Consider the following 13919-nt stretch of genomic DNA (forward strand, 5'->3'; position numbering starts at 1 on the left):
TGAGATGGAACTTAAGGCTCATGAAAATTGAGATTGGGAAAATGGCAGGAAATGAAGGTGGAAGGGGCCATGTGTGTAATGCTGAGTGGCTGCTTTTCACCTTATTGGAAGTTTGAAACTCATAGGACTGGTGTAGATTCACGTTTTAGAACAACGCATGGGAGCAATGTGGAAAAGGGAGTGAAAGAGAAAAAATAAAGGCAACAGATCAGCTAGGAAATCAGTGCAGCAGTCCACATGAACAAGAGGTGGAGCCTGAATTACAGCATTGACAGTGGAGATGTGGAGATGATGACAAAGTCTAGAGTATGATTCTGGGCAATGGAATTTGTGAGATTTAACTGACTGGAGCTACATGCAGCAGTTCTGGGGAAAATGGAAGAACAGAGTTGGGATGAGCTGTAAAATGGGACCATTGGATTTGACCAAGTCAGAAGCTGTTTCAGTGAGAAAAGTTACTATACTATGGTGGGATCAGGAACTTCATGCCAGTGGCCAAGTGCAGTGGGCATTAATGAGGGGAGACAATGAGTACAGATAACCTTTCTGTTTTGTAAGGCAGTTTAAAATGGGAAGTAGATAACTGACAAAAGGTAGCAGGAAGCTCTTTTAGTATAAGGAAATACAAATAAATATACCTGTATACGTGTAGAGGTAGTAGGAGAAATAATAGACCAAAGAAGGTGAGATAGAAGAGCAAAGAAACAGCAAGTTCCCAAAAGTGGTGGGAAGAGGATGAGTCTGTAAGCATGAAGATGAAAATGTGTAAACATCCTCTACAGAGGTTGAGAAATGAAGTTGCTATTGTTTGTAAATAGAGTTGGGTTTGGAGTAGAGTAAAGAAAGTTGAGGGAGGTGTTGCTTTTATGGATTTGCAGGCAAGGTCATCTGCAAGAGGTGGCAAGATGGACTGCTTAGAGGGCTAAAAAATGGTGAGTGCCTGAAACAGTGATTGTAGGATTGAGAAAGAGCCAACCAGGGACAGGCAGCAGATAATTTCCACCAGTGAGGGCCTGGCTGAAATGGACAGCAGGTGACTCAGAGGTAGTATTCCTGGTATTTCTCCTGTAGAGCTCTCTCTGGTCTGGGAGCTGGAATAGGTAAACTACAACATGATTATTTATTTTCCTACATGATTTTTTTAAAGAGAATTTAATAAAGATTTAAATTTCTAGCATATTTCAGTATTCTTAGTCTGTGTTGTAAAATACACATTATATTTACCATCTTCACCATTTTCAAGTGTACAGTTCTATAATGTTAAGAACACTGACATTGTTGTGCATCCACCCTTGATACCATCCAAATCCAAAACATTTTCACTTTGCCCAACTGGAACTCTGTACGGGTTAAACAACTCTCCGTTCCAATCCCCCCAGACAGCACATTGTACCTTCTGTCTGTATGAATTTGACTACTTTAGGAACCTCATATAAAAGGAATCACAGTGTTTGTCCTTTTGTGACTGGCTTGTTTCACTTGGCATAACGTCTTCAAGGTTCATTTGTGTTTAATGTATATCAGGATTTCCTTCACAGGCTCTCCCCTCTCCTGGGAACACAGTTATCCCACAGCCATTATTAAGTTTTAGGTCTGCCATTTTAGTTCCACATAGGGAAGAGAGAAGGGAACTCACATTTTTTACATACATCCCATTTACCACCTGTCAGGAATTACATTGTTTGAAAATCCTTCCACTCATTGAATCTTTGTAACAATTCCTTGAGCTGATGTTAGTACTACTCTCACTTTACTGTTGCTGAATCACCTGAATTTCAGCATAAGTAGCTCTTGCAAGATCACACTTTTGCAAAAAAAGGGAACCAGGAACTTCGTGACACTAGAGGCAGCACTGGCTGTACCACCTTTCAGCTCTCCGGGTAGTCTTACCTCTGATTATATTGTTCTGAAAGAGCAGAATCTCTTTGCTTAGAATTTAAGGAGGTTGTGCTGTTTAAGATTTTCCTAGTGTTCAGCAAATGTAACATTAAACTTCTTATTTAGTATTTAAGCTTTTAAGAACAGAATCAAATGTTTGCCCAAAGTGGAAATTAGTTGTATAATTAATTGATTGAGCCACACAGTTATTTGTATAATGGTGTCTGGTATATTTATCCAACTTAGTATTGATCTCAAGGGTAGTTTACAGAACTAAATTGATAGATTTGTAGGATAGATTTCTGAAGGAAAATACTTGTTTTGGCTAAACTTACAGATTCTGTCTTAATCGTAAGTAGGAAAGGAGAAAATCTAAAAATGAAAAATATAAAACCTCTCATTTTAAGGCTTTCCTAAAACCAAAATATTATTCAAGTAATCTGAGTCTGGAGTATTTGAATACCAAAACCACAATCTGAGATTTGCCATGCTGAAGTATTGTTGTTGCCTTTTTAATCTATGTTACTCCAAATTCTTGAATCCTCTATCCTTATGCTTGTGAAAAACATTTTTCTTAAGCAAATGACAGTGACATATCAAGGTTGCTTGAGAAGATGGTCCTGAGAAAGCAACCAGTCGTTTACAGAATGGTTATTTCTAGAACTAGAGACCTTTATGGATGTAAGCCAGTGGGCTTTGGTGTGGTTTAAAGGCTGAGCTTATCTCTGTGTTTGTTCAGTGCATTGCTTTGAAAGTTTGGAGAGCACCACAAATTTTGAGTTTCTTCTGCATTCTGTGACCAATTGTTAGAGAGACCCAGAGTCTGAAATTTGTGTTGACTTTAGAAAGTTATTCTCTGAAGCCCGTTTTTGGAGTGACTCTAAAGAAAGAGGAGTACCAAAGCCAGGTTCAGTCTTGGAGTGGATGCTTTGGAAGAAGATGAGTGGTTCTCTGGAACCATTAGAGTGGCTTAGATTACATTCTACTGTAATTATGAAAACAAAGAACAATAAATCAGTGGGCCTGTAAAATATCGTGTAATCTTCCTTTAGGCCAATAATACCAAAATCATGGAGACTGTATAAGTGTTTCCTCTCTACTTTCTTTTTTAATTTTTCCTACGATTGATAGGATTAAAATTTCATAATCCCCTGCCATTGAAGGTTCATGTAAGTGTTTTAGTTTCCAAGTGATTAGCAAGTACAGAATCTCCTCTAATTTTTAAGTCTTTTCTCTCATTCAGACTCCATAAATTTAAAAACAACTAATATGCGGTGAAAAATTTCTCACCTTAAAAGTCATAGATTAAAGGAGGCTATTTGCCTACCTAAAATCAAGAGAATTAAACTGCAACCAAATGTTCATGCACTATTGTTTTATTCAAATGTAAAGGAAGGAATAATATTCAAGATAACAGCAAAAGATACTTTTAAAGTATGTAATTTGTGGGACTATTGCTGAGTCAGGTATGTGGGTGATTCTGGATAGAGTTCTGGGAAAAAACTTGACTTTCATTAAGAAATGAGAATCCGTGCTAAGTAGAACTGGAGAGTCTATGAGTGTGCTCAGGAGGAGGGAAGATTTTGAAAGGGGGAAAACTCAAATGGTTAGGTGTGGGTCAGGTACCTGAGGAGAAAGCTTTTAACCTGAGAGGAGTAGATCTCAGTCCCAGGGGGTAAAGAACTTCTCTCTGTACCTCAGAGTGCGGGAGAAGAGCTCATCTTGGATCTGGGATTAGAGATCCAGCTGCTTAAAAAAGTACTGACTCCAAGGACTTGAGGTCAGAGTGGAAAAAGAATTGGTAAAGGCTCCGAAGAATCCCTTTAATATTTTAGACCTACCATGATAATTGAGTCCTGTGAGATTGTTTGACATATAATCCAAAATCAATAGTGTTTGTATTCCCAAGGTACATGATAGTGGATTTTATGGTATATTTGAACAGACTGTCAGTCTGCTATTCACTACAGAGTGCCAAGTAGGGGACTGACTCAACTCTCAAAAAGTAGGATGTCTTCATACAGGAATACTCCTATGGATTTAATTAGGGTAGGGTGACAAAACTCAGCGTGAAACCTTCTCCAGGGAGCTGGCAGAAAGGTGTCCTGTGTGACATAGCCGTCTATATATAGATAAAGCTGTTCTCCAGTTGTCATCTCAGAAATGGCTAGGTTGGCGTATGTAACTACAGTGGGTTCAGGAGAGGCAGCCACCTGGAATTTGTGCATTCATTCTTGAGGAAAGGCCAGTAGAGTCCTTAGGACACAGTATCTGTAGCACTGATACAATTAATGTTTGTTCAGTAGTGTAGTTAGAATTCAAAAGACTGGAAGAGGTCTCATGTGTAGGGGTTATATAATTCTAGTGTACTTTAGCCTTGGTTTTCATCTTCATTGTCTGTACTATTTTTGAGTTTTATGAAACTTAGTCTTCTCTAGTTTAAATTAGAAGAGAAATTATTCTTTGATAGAAGGTGACACCTCATCTAACAGGATATATTTAGTAAACATAAATAATTATTGACACATACTAAATATAAGTGTATTTCCTGCTGTGGGATATAAGAAGAATGCGATGCAGACCTTATTCTTATGCTGCCTCATCTAACAAGGGGAGTGGATGGACAATCTGTCATTTGATGGTTGAGAAATCAGGTTCAACAGTAAAACCCAACCCAGAGTCGTATCCTGGTGCTGACATTTACTAGATGTATAACCTTGGAAAAAACTCAGGTGCCCTAAACCTGACAAGGTTTAGCATATGTCAACCACAGGGCCTGTGCTGTGGTACCTATGTGATAAGGGTGTTAGAGGCCTAGAGAGATGGTGGTAAAGGGTTTAGAAGACCCACCCAACACACACACACACACACACACACGCATACGCATGCACACGCACACGCACACGAGTCCTCTGTAACCAATAGCGACACACACAGATGAACAGAATACTTCCCTGTGAGCCCAGGGGATTATGGCTTTGTTAGAAGTTCAGTGTTATAGATAGGGTTTGGGGAGTTACCTCTATGAAAGCTATGAATGCAGTCATGTAGACTGTATCACACTGGAAGACAATGCCAGAGGAAAACAAAAAACAAGGCAAGAGCACAGAGCCTTATTTTGTTATCCACAAACATGGACTAGCAGTTAATATTTCACTTTCTTTGATGTTTTGTTTATATTACTTTGTGGTAACTCAGATGTTAGAGATTGAGTCAGACTGATTCCAATATGGATTCTTTTAATACACAGTTATTAAGCCTATTGTATACTTATCCTGTACAGTACTAGGTTCTGGCATTAGGTCTATTGTATCATGTCTTACTAAGAACTCATATTGGTTGGCTCTCAGTTTGTCTAGTTTTTAAAGTTAGGTGCCTGTAAATATTTGAAGGTTTTCTTGCAAAATAAAACTACTAAGTAGTAATTTGATAAATAATAAAGAAGTGTTAGAGTTGAATTTCCTTAGCTCACTATGTTGCTTAGACAGTGTGGTCTCACCTTACTTAAATAGATCAAAAGAGATCCCTGGCTGCCGTGTGTGTGTGTTTTGCTGTAGTACTCTAGAATGGGCCTTACCCATACTAAGTTGCTCAGGCTGGCCTTGTGAGCCTTCTGCCTCAGCCTCTCAGGTAGCTGGGATTATAAGTATGCACAATTATGCCCAGCTTATATATTTTATTCTTTTAAAAAGTTATGTCATATTCAGTACATGCAAAAGTTGATATAATTCTGTGTAATTAACAAGATACTATGAATACATTGAAGCTACTTTGAGAAAAGGACTTTAATCATTCACTGCGTTATTGTCAGTTGCTAAATATACCTTTGTCAATCAGGATGTATTTTCAAATACCATTTCTTTATCTCCCTCCACACAGGTGATGATAGGCTGGGGCCCCTTGCTCACCAGTGGGTTCAGTATTTAGGAAAGATAACTGGTCATGGAGTGAGATGGGGAGAGGAGGACTTGGAACCTACCCGCATCCTCTCTGATACACCTAACCAAGAAGACTAATGACCTTTGAGAGAAGTGACTGCTGCCGAAGTTCCTCCTTCCAGACCTCAAATAAATTCCTCTTGGGGCCAACTCTAGCCTAGAGCCATATATGAAAAGGGATTCTGGAAAGTACAGTTCCCCTTCACCAAGGTGATAATGGTAGAAACCACCACACTGTGTCACTAAATGCACTGTGTACTTTTTTATTGTAGTCAAAACAGAGGAGACAGTCAAAAATTGTTTCTGCCTAGAAGATATTAGAAAAGTTAAGATATAAAAGATTCAAAAGTATTTAAGTTGATTATATCATTGTTTTCTTTTTCATGGAGACTTATCTATTTTTAAATCCATGGAATAACCTCAAAAACAGTAATTTTAATCTTACCCTCTTCTTTGGAAGATATTCTTTTATTGGTACTGGGGATCAAACTCGGCACCTTGCACTTGCTGGGCAGGCGGTGGAACCACTGAGCTAAATCCCCGGCCCAAAGATATTCTTTTAATTCAACAAATTAAATCAGTTTGCATCTCATTATATTAAATTTTTTTAAAAAAGTATCTAGTACAGTGCCATCTAGTGACAGTTTACTTGTTGGTTTTTGAAAATAGCTCAGTACACCAGTGTACTTTTTTTTTTTTTTTTGGTTTTTTGAGATGGGTTCTCACTACTTAGTACACATTGGCCTTGAACTCCTTGTGTAGCCTAGGCTGGCCTCAAACACACAGCAATCCTCCTGCCTCAGTCTCCCAAGTGCTGGGACTATAGGCATGGGCCACCATGTCTGGCCTACCATTGTGCTTGATAAATCAGGAACTTCATTTTCTTTCTTTTTTTTTTTGTAATTGCAGTACTCTGGGAGGCTCACGTACAAGGACTGCAAGTTCAAGCCTGGCCTAGGCAAGCAACTCAGTGACTTATCACAACCCTGATTCAAAATAAAAAATAAGGGCTAGGGTTGTAGCTCAGTGAAGGCCCTGAGTTTAACACCAGTATGGCCAAAAAAGAAAACAAGGAACTTTGTTTTTTAATCGTAACCTAATTCATTAGCCATTTAATCATACCTAATTCCACTGGCCATATTTTAAGGAACTATTTATAAGTAAATCAAACATTTGTAAATAATTGATAAAAGAACTAGGTATTTTAAAATCAGATTTTATTATACATAATGAATTATAATTTGTTCTTTTATATGAGACCATTTGGACCCAGGAGTAAAATCAATACTGTGTTTAGGAAAATAATAGGATAATTTTAGACATGAGATAACAGAGGAATCCCATACAAGCTTTAAAATCAGGCAGACATGGGTTTATCTTTTCAGCCTTATTTCTCTTGTGATCTAGTAGGTAATTACTATCTGCCAGGCAATGTTTCAGCCATTTTATATGTAATGATTCATATAATCACAAACTTGACTTCTTTCAGTAGAGGAGAATTTATCTTTCTTACCACTCCCACCCAATTGCACAGGCCTTCTTCCCTCTCATGGTAATTATAATTAAATTTTAAATAATATTCAGCATTATTGTATGACTTTGGACACATTTTCACAACTGAGTTATATAATCTGTACTTTTTCTTTCTAGCGCAACTTTGTGTTTTTCCTAGTATTGATAATTATCTTTTTATGGGGGGCATGTGGGGATTGTTTATTTGCCTGGATTTTATGTACTTACCACATTCATTCCTGAACTCTGGGGAGACTTAGACTACCTGTGTCTAAAATATTGTGGTTCATGAAAACAGATAGCACAGTATTTTGTGCTGACCACATCCTTAGCAGATGACATTGTCAGTCCGCACTCAGCCTTCCCCTCTGGCCTGTTAATCTGTCCTTGGTTTAGCTGCCTAGGTTTAGCTGCCTTCAGTGCTGCCTCCCTGGGGGGGCCATAGGATGCAGTCTGGTCAGAAGTGGAGCGTCATTTGTGTGTGACTTAAGACTGCTCAAGACCGAGTGAGAGTTCAGTCACATGAGCCTTCTACAAGGTAGCAGCACTAGTTACCTTTTGCAATGACTAGTCCTGGAAAAGTAGAGTGGTAAGTAAAGTCGCAGGAGGTGCAGTTAAGACTAAATGGTATATAAGATGTGAGCAAGCAATAATTAAAATCTTTTTTTAAAGAAAACCAAAATAAAGCAGAAAGAATCCATTAGCTTCTCGTGGATCATTATGGGAAACGATGATGTTGAAGAGGCAAAAAATAATGACAGCTTTGTAAACATTTTGTTTACCTCAGTCATGGGCTTGGTATGGTTGTAGAAAGTGTCTGAGATATTGAAGGTACCATCATTTCATGTATAGCAGAAAAGTAGAGAACAGGAGTCATCTATGATACTTTAATTAATAGAAGAATTTGCTACAGAATTGTTGTAAGTATTAAATACACAAAAACAAGCTGGATGTGGTGGCCTGTGCCTATAATCTCAGCACTTGGGAGGCTAAGGGAGAAGGAACACCATGAGTTTGAGGCAAGCCCAAACTTCTAGTGAAATACTTTCTCAGAAAACCAAAAAGACAAACAGACAAACAAAAACCCCCACAAAAAATTGTCATTCTAGATGGTCAGCACTTAAGAGGCCACAGAGCCCATGGTTCTGGTGTTCTCAGATTAAGTTCTGGGCCTTTCCCGTTGAACTTGGGAAACAAATCTAGAGAAAAGATTTCAGCTGCAAAAGCTTCTTACAATTCAGAATCAGGTAAGCTAGGCTGAATATGTCATAATGAAGTGACAAATGAATCTGAAATGTGCAACACTACTATATATGCACATGACATGCTTTTTTTTTTTGGAACTGGGGATCGAACTCAGGACCTTGCGCTTGTGTGGCAGGCAGTGGCACCACTGAGCTAAATCCCCGGCCCAGGCATTCTTTGTAAATAAAATAAAATATTTATGCCTATGTGTAACCATTACTTTTTAGAATTGTACTTTCTGGTTTATTTTTTTTTGGTACCAGGGATCGAACTCTGGTCCTTGTGTTTGTGCAGCAGGCGGTGAAACCACTGAGCTAAATCCCCAGCCCCTTTTTCTGGTTTTTAGTTGTTGAGGCCCTGAGTCTGGGCCCTGATGTGCCTGCATGGCTTTCATAGCCTTCTGATTTACCACACTTGTTTCACATTCCTCTAGTCCATGCTATTAATTGAAAAGTAGAGTTTTTATCAGAAATAATTTTGGTCACAAGTGTCCTCTGATAAGCAACTTTTGATCATATTTCAGATCTCAGTTTGTCCACTCATTCATTTAATCATCATTCAACCAATATGTTGTAAGTGACTTTGAATTTCAGGCCCTGGGCTAAATGTTGGATGTCACAAGAGACATTTTATATTTACACATGCATTTTCTTCAGTATTCTCCACAGCCTCTGTTGCAGAAAAAAGTACCTTCTCTAAATTTTTACACTTGTGGCTTTAAATACAAATAAAACTAGTGGTTATTCATAACCAGAACTACCTCAGTCTGTGATGTCCAAGACTTTGTTATTTACTTTATAGTATATTAATTTCACTTTTGTGGCATTTTTCTCTATTAAAATTCTAAATATGTATATGCTGTTATTTAAGTATAGGTGGTCTTTATTTCTTAGTGTTCCCTGTTAGTGCCAAATAAAATATTGTGAACACAGGAAATATTACTTTCCTCACTATGGCATGCCCCTGGTTTACTATCTCTGCAAACTTTTTTTTTTTTTTTTTTTTGAGGGATTGGTTGTTTTTTCAGCACTGGGTATCAAACCCAGGGCCTGTACCTACAAGTCAAGAGCTCTACTGCTAGGCTAAATCCCCAGCTCTTTTTATTTCATTTTGAGACAGGGTCTTGCCAAATTGTTCAGACTGGCCTTGAACTCTCAGTCTCCTGCCCCAGCCTCCCAAGTAGCTGAAACTGTAAGGGTGTACCACTAAACTTAGCTGCCCTCTTCTTTTCTAGCAGAACCTTAATTTGTTGAAGAGTTCACTTCTCTGCATGTCTACATGCTTTGGGGAAGGTGGGCTCAGGCCTAGCCACAGTCTCCAAATGTCAGGAAGATTCCAGTTTTCCCAGTTGATGCTTTGAGCATGTGCATGATACTTTGTCCTCGCCCTGAGACAGACAGAGCATCAGGAAAGGTTTTCCTTCCTGCTGAAACAGTTCTCCCACTATAGGCATCTTGCAGCCATGAAGGAAGCGAGCCAAGCCACCAGTCACATTAAGGATAGAGGAACAGAAAGACAGCTGGATCTTGTGCCTTTGCTGGCACCATTGAGTGATCTTTCTTTGGGAGTTATTGTTATGTGAGGATAATGCATGTTGGTTGATTTGGGATTTTCCCTTACTTGCAGTCAAAGGCATCTGGCTAACTCCTCTTCATCCTTCATGTTTTAGTTTAAATTTTCCTTGTCTCTCACAGTTCGCTATACATCTCCTATCATGGATTTGCCACATCGCTGTAATAGGTTATTTATTGGTCAGAACTACAGTTGACTGTGGCCTTTCAGGAAGCAGGAACTATCTTGTTCATCATTGTGTCTTTTAGGAACAAGCATAGTACCTGGTGACTGAGTTTCTAATGGTTCTTGTTGATGTTATCCTGAAAGTAGACACACAGTTTCTGGGGCAGTAATAGATTGTTATTTACATTACTTTTAGCATTTTGGATATTAATCCCTTAATAGTTCCCCAATCCTTTCATCCCCCACCCCCAAGTATTAGAGCTGGAATCCCAGGCCTCACAGCATATGGTAGGCTAGTGCACTACCACTAAGCTACACCTCTAGCCCACTTGTTTCCATTCTTTAAATTACCTTTTAATTTTGTTGATTTGTCACCTAAAACATATTTATGCACCTATAACTTTATAATCTCTATTTGTATTTAATTTAAATTTTTTTTTTTGGTACTGGGGATCAAAGTTAAGGACCTTGCACTTGTGAGGCAGGTGGCAGAACCATTGAGCTAAGTCCCCAGCCCCCTATATTTCATTTTAAAAATCATTATCCCGAGGATATTTTTCCTTAAAAGTTTTATTTTCATATTTAAGACTAGCCTGAAAATGTTTCTCTGTGGTGAGACAGGGATTTAATTTAATTTCCTCTCAGATTACTTATGTCTCAGGGTAAATGATTTTCATGATAGTCCATCCTTTCTCTGCCAGTTTATATTGTTAACTGCTATCATGTATCAAATTTCTGAACATAAATGAGTTTTTCTGGGTGCTCTATTGTTTTTCATTTGTCCTTAACATTATCATAGTTTAATATAAATCTTAACCATATTACCATAGTTTAATATGTTTTAAAATTTTTGAAGGGTAAGTTGCCTTAAGTTTTCTTCAGATTTATCAGGACCCTTTTTTCTTGACCCTTTTTTTTTTTTTGGTACTGGAGATCGAACTTGGGGCCCTATTGACCCTTTTTTCTTACAAATTTTAGGATCAACCTACCATGTTCTATAAAAAACCCTGGAGAGATTTTGATTGTAATTATACTGAATTCCAGTTCACATTAGGAATAATTACCAAGTCTTTCATCCGCAAACATAATATATTTCTTCATTTACTCAGCTAATTTTCTCTGTAACTCTTTTAAGTTGTTGTTGTTGTTGTTGGGTTTTTTGGTTTTGTTTTTTTTTTTGGTTAAACTATTGGAAAAGCTTATGGTTTGAGATGACAATTTAAGTAGCTTTTCCTATTATAATTATAAAGTGATTTTTTTGGCTTATAGGAATTACTAATGTTTATATATTGATCTTATATTCAACATCGGTATTGAACTTACTTTTTATTCTAATAGTTTTCCTTTATAATTCTTTAGATGAACAGTTATTATTTGAAGGTAAAGGCAGTTTTATTGAAATTTTTATATTTCATTTCTACTTTTATTACATTAAGACCTGTATTACATTATTGAATGAAATGATAGTTGTCATTTTTGTTGCATTTCCTAGCTTTTAAAGGAATATGCCATCATTTAACAAGTGATTTTGTTGTAGTTTTTTAAATGAAGTTAACCAAGTTCTTTTTTTATTTCTGTTATGCTAGGATGTTTTATTTCTTCAGCTAGGAAGGTGGCTAAACAATGACTAAAGCCGTTCTTTAGGACAAAACTGACCTTGGATGAACTTTCTACTCAGTTCCCCTAAACTTAATAAAAGGAGAAAGTCAACCAGGTTGCTAGGCAGCATTGTTGTGGTAACCATGACCTTGTTTGGCAAATGTATCTGAACTGGAAGAAACTACCTGAACTCTTAATTTTTGGTGAGAAGCTGTCACTTTGAGCTCTGCAGGAGTACTTACTTTTCAGAAACAGGTTTGCCCTTCATAGGGACTGCAGAGGCTGTGGCTGAGACCATTTGATGCCTTTGGGTTCTGTTTGGGACATAAGGCTTCCAAACCATCATGGCTGTGCACATACCCTTACGATTTTCATTTCCTTGCACCTCAGCTCTCATCTGGATGCCAGAGAAATAGTGCTTGAATCGCCATGGGGATTCCCATGAGACTCTCTCTACCCATGAGGAGAAACATGGAAACTGACTGCTGGCCTGCTGCGCTTTTTTCTGTGCTTCCTGAGTTGGTGACTGCTGTGTACAGTCCTTTGGTAGTTGCGTAGCTGAGGTCCCACATGGGCATTGCACACTGTCTCCAAACAAAATAACAGAAATGAAATGCTCACTAGGGTTGACCTTTTTTTTTTTTCATTAAGTTTATTGGTACATTTTAGGTATACAATACAGTTACATTCATCACTGGGAACTTGTACCTGTACATGATATATCTTGGTTATTTTTTCCCTATTCCCTGTCCTTCAAGCCCTCCAACCCCTCCCTCTTTACAAAGACTTTGTTTCCATTTTTTCCTTTTCTCATTATTTTTTCCTTTCCCCTTCCCCTCCCACTTCCCCTACACCTTTAGACCTTTTTTTACCTATTTCACGTTATCACTTATACATTTTGATCCTTATTTACACTTTTAGTTTCTCACACCAGAGAAACTATTCAGTATTTACACACATGTCCTATTTATTTCACTTAAGAGTATGGCCTCAATGTGTGTCCATTTAATTATGAATGACTCTAGTTTCTTGTTCTTTATGGCTGAGTAGTACTCCATTAAAAAAAAAAACCCCACATCTTCTTTTTCCAGTTCCCAGATGAGCACTTGGGCTGTTCCAAGCTTTACTTTTTTGGTTTTTTTTTTTTTGGTACTGGGGATCGAACTTGGGACCTTGTGCTTGCGAGGCAGGCAGCAGAATCACTGAGCTAAATCCCTGGCCTCCTAAGCTTTAGTTATTAAAAAATACGGAACGCTTTACGAATTTGCATGTCATCCTTGTGCAGGGGCCATGCTAATCTCTGTATTGTTCCAATTTTAGTATCTGTGCTACCGAAGAGAGCACTTGATCTGAGTTTTAAACGATCACTTACCACCCTTCATCTCTAATTTTTTTTTTTTTTTTGTACCGGGGATCAAACTCAGGTCCTTGTGCTTGCACAGCAGGCAGCAAAACCACTGAGGTAAATCCCTGGCCCTTCATCTCTAATTCTTACCCATTAGAAGACTGATATTTTCATCAACTAAATATAAATTCGAACATAAACACAGTATGCCATCTTTTAAAAAATTTATCCTATTCTATATATGTTTACTAATCTCAAAATGGCTTTGTTAGTAAAAACATACTACTTTGACTTGAAGTGTCTAGTGGGTAGATATTTGCTATTTTAATATGGTTATTACAACTAAATATATTTTATAACTCAGGGCTGGGGATGTAGATCACTAGTAGCATGCAAGGCTGTGAGTTGAATCCCCAGTAGCAGTAAATACATAAATAAGTGGGCAAACAATTCAGTTACCCTATTTGGCATTGTAGAAATACAGCTTTTTTGTTAATGCAAGAATCGCTCCTGGGAAGACCCCCTACGGTTTATTTTTACTTATCCAGATTATGAGAGCTTTACATTTTTGCTGTATATGTTATATACTATAAGAAACTTCTAGATGAATCAGTCAGTGTATCTTTCAGGGACAGTATTGAGGAACTCAGTGTATTGCTTATGTA

At 37.8% G+C, this 13919-nt stretch overlaps 1 long non-coding RNA gene and 1 other non-coding gene across 15 annotated transcripts in view; one reads left to right on the forward strand and one right to left on the reverse strand.

The window, feature by feature from the left end:
• Positions 1-13919, forward strand: part of LOC110344248 (uncharacterized) — a 216833-nt gene that overhangs the window by 24766 nt on the left and 178148 nt on the right. The gene's annotated exons all lie outside the window — the stretch shown is intronic.
• On the reverse strand, positions 13150-13253 carry LOC147829604 (U6 spliceosomal RNA). Its single transcript, XR_015448810.1, has one exon. It is a non-coding gene; the product is annotated as a U6 spliceosomal RNA (small nuclear RNA).

Source organism: Heterocephalus glaber, unplaced genomic scaffold (genome assembly GCF_053883595.1).
Source record: "Heterocephalus glaber isolate CG9 unplaced genomic scaffold, H.glaber_assembly_v1.0 deba00000546, whole genome shotgun sequence".
Lineage (NCBI taxonomy): Eukaryota > Metazoa > Chordata > Mammalia > Rodentia > Bathyergidae > Heterocephalus > Heterocephalus glaber.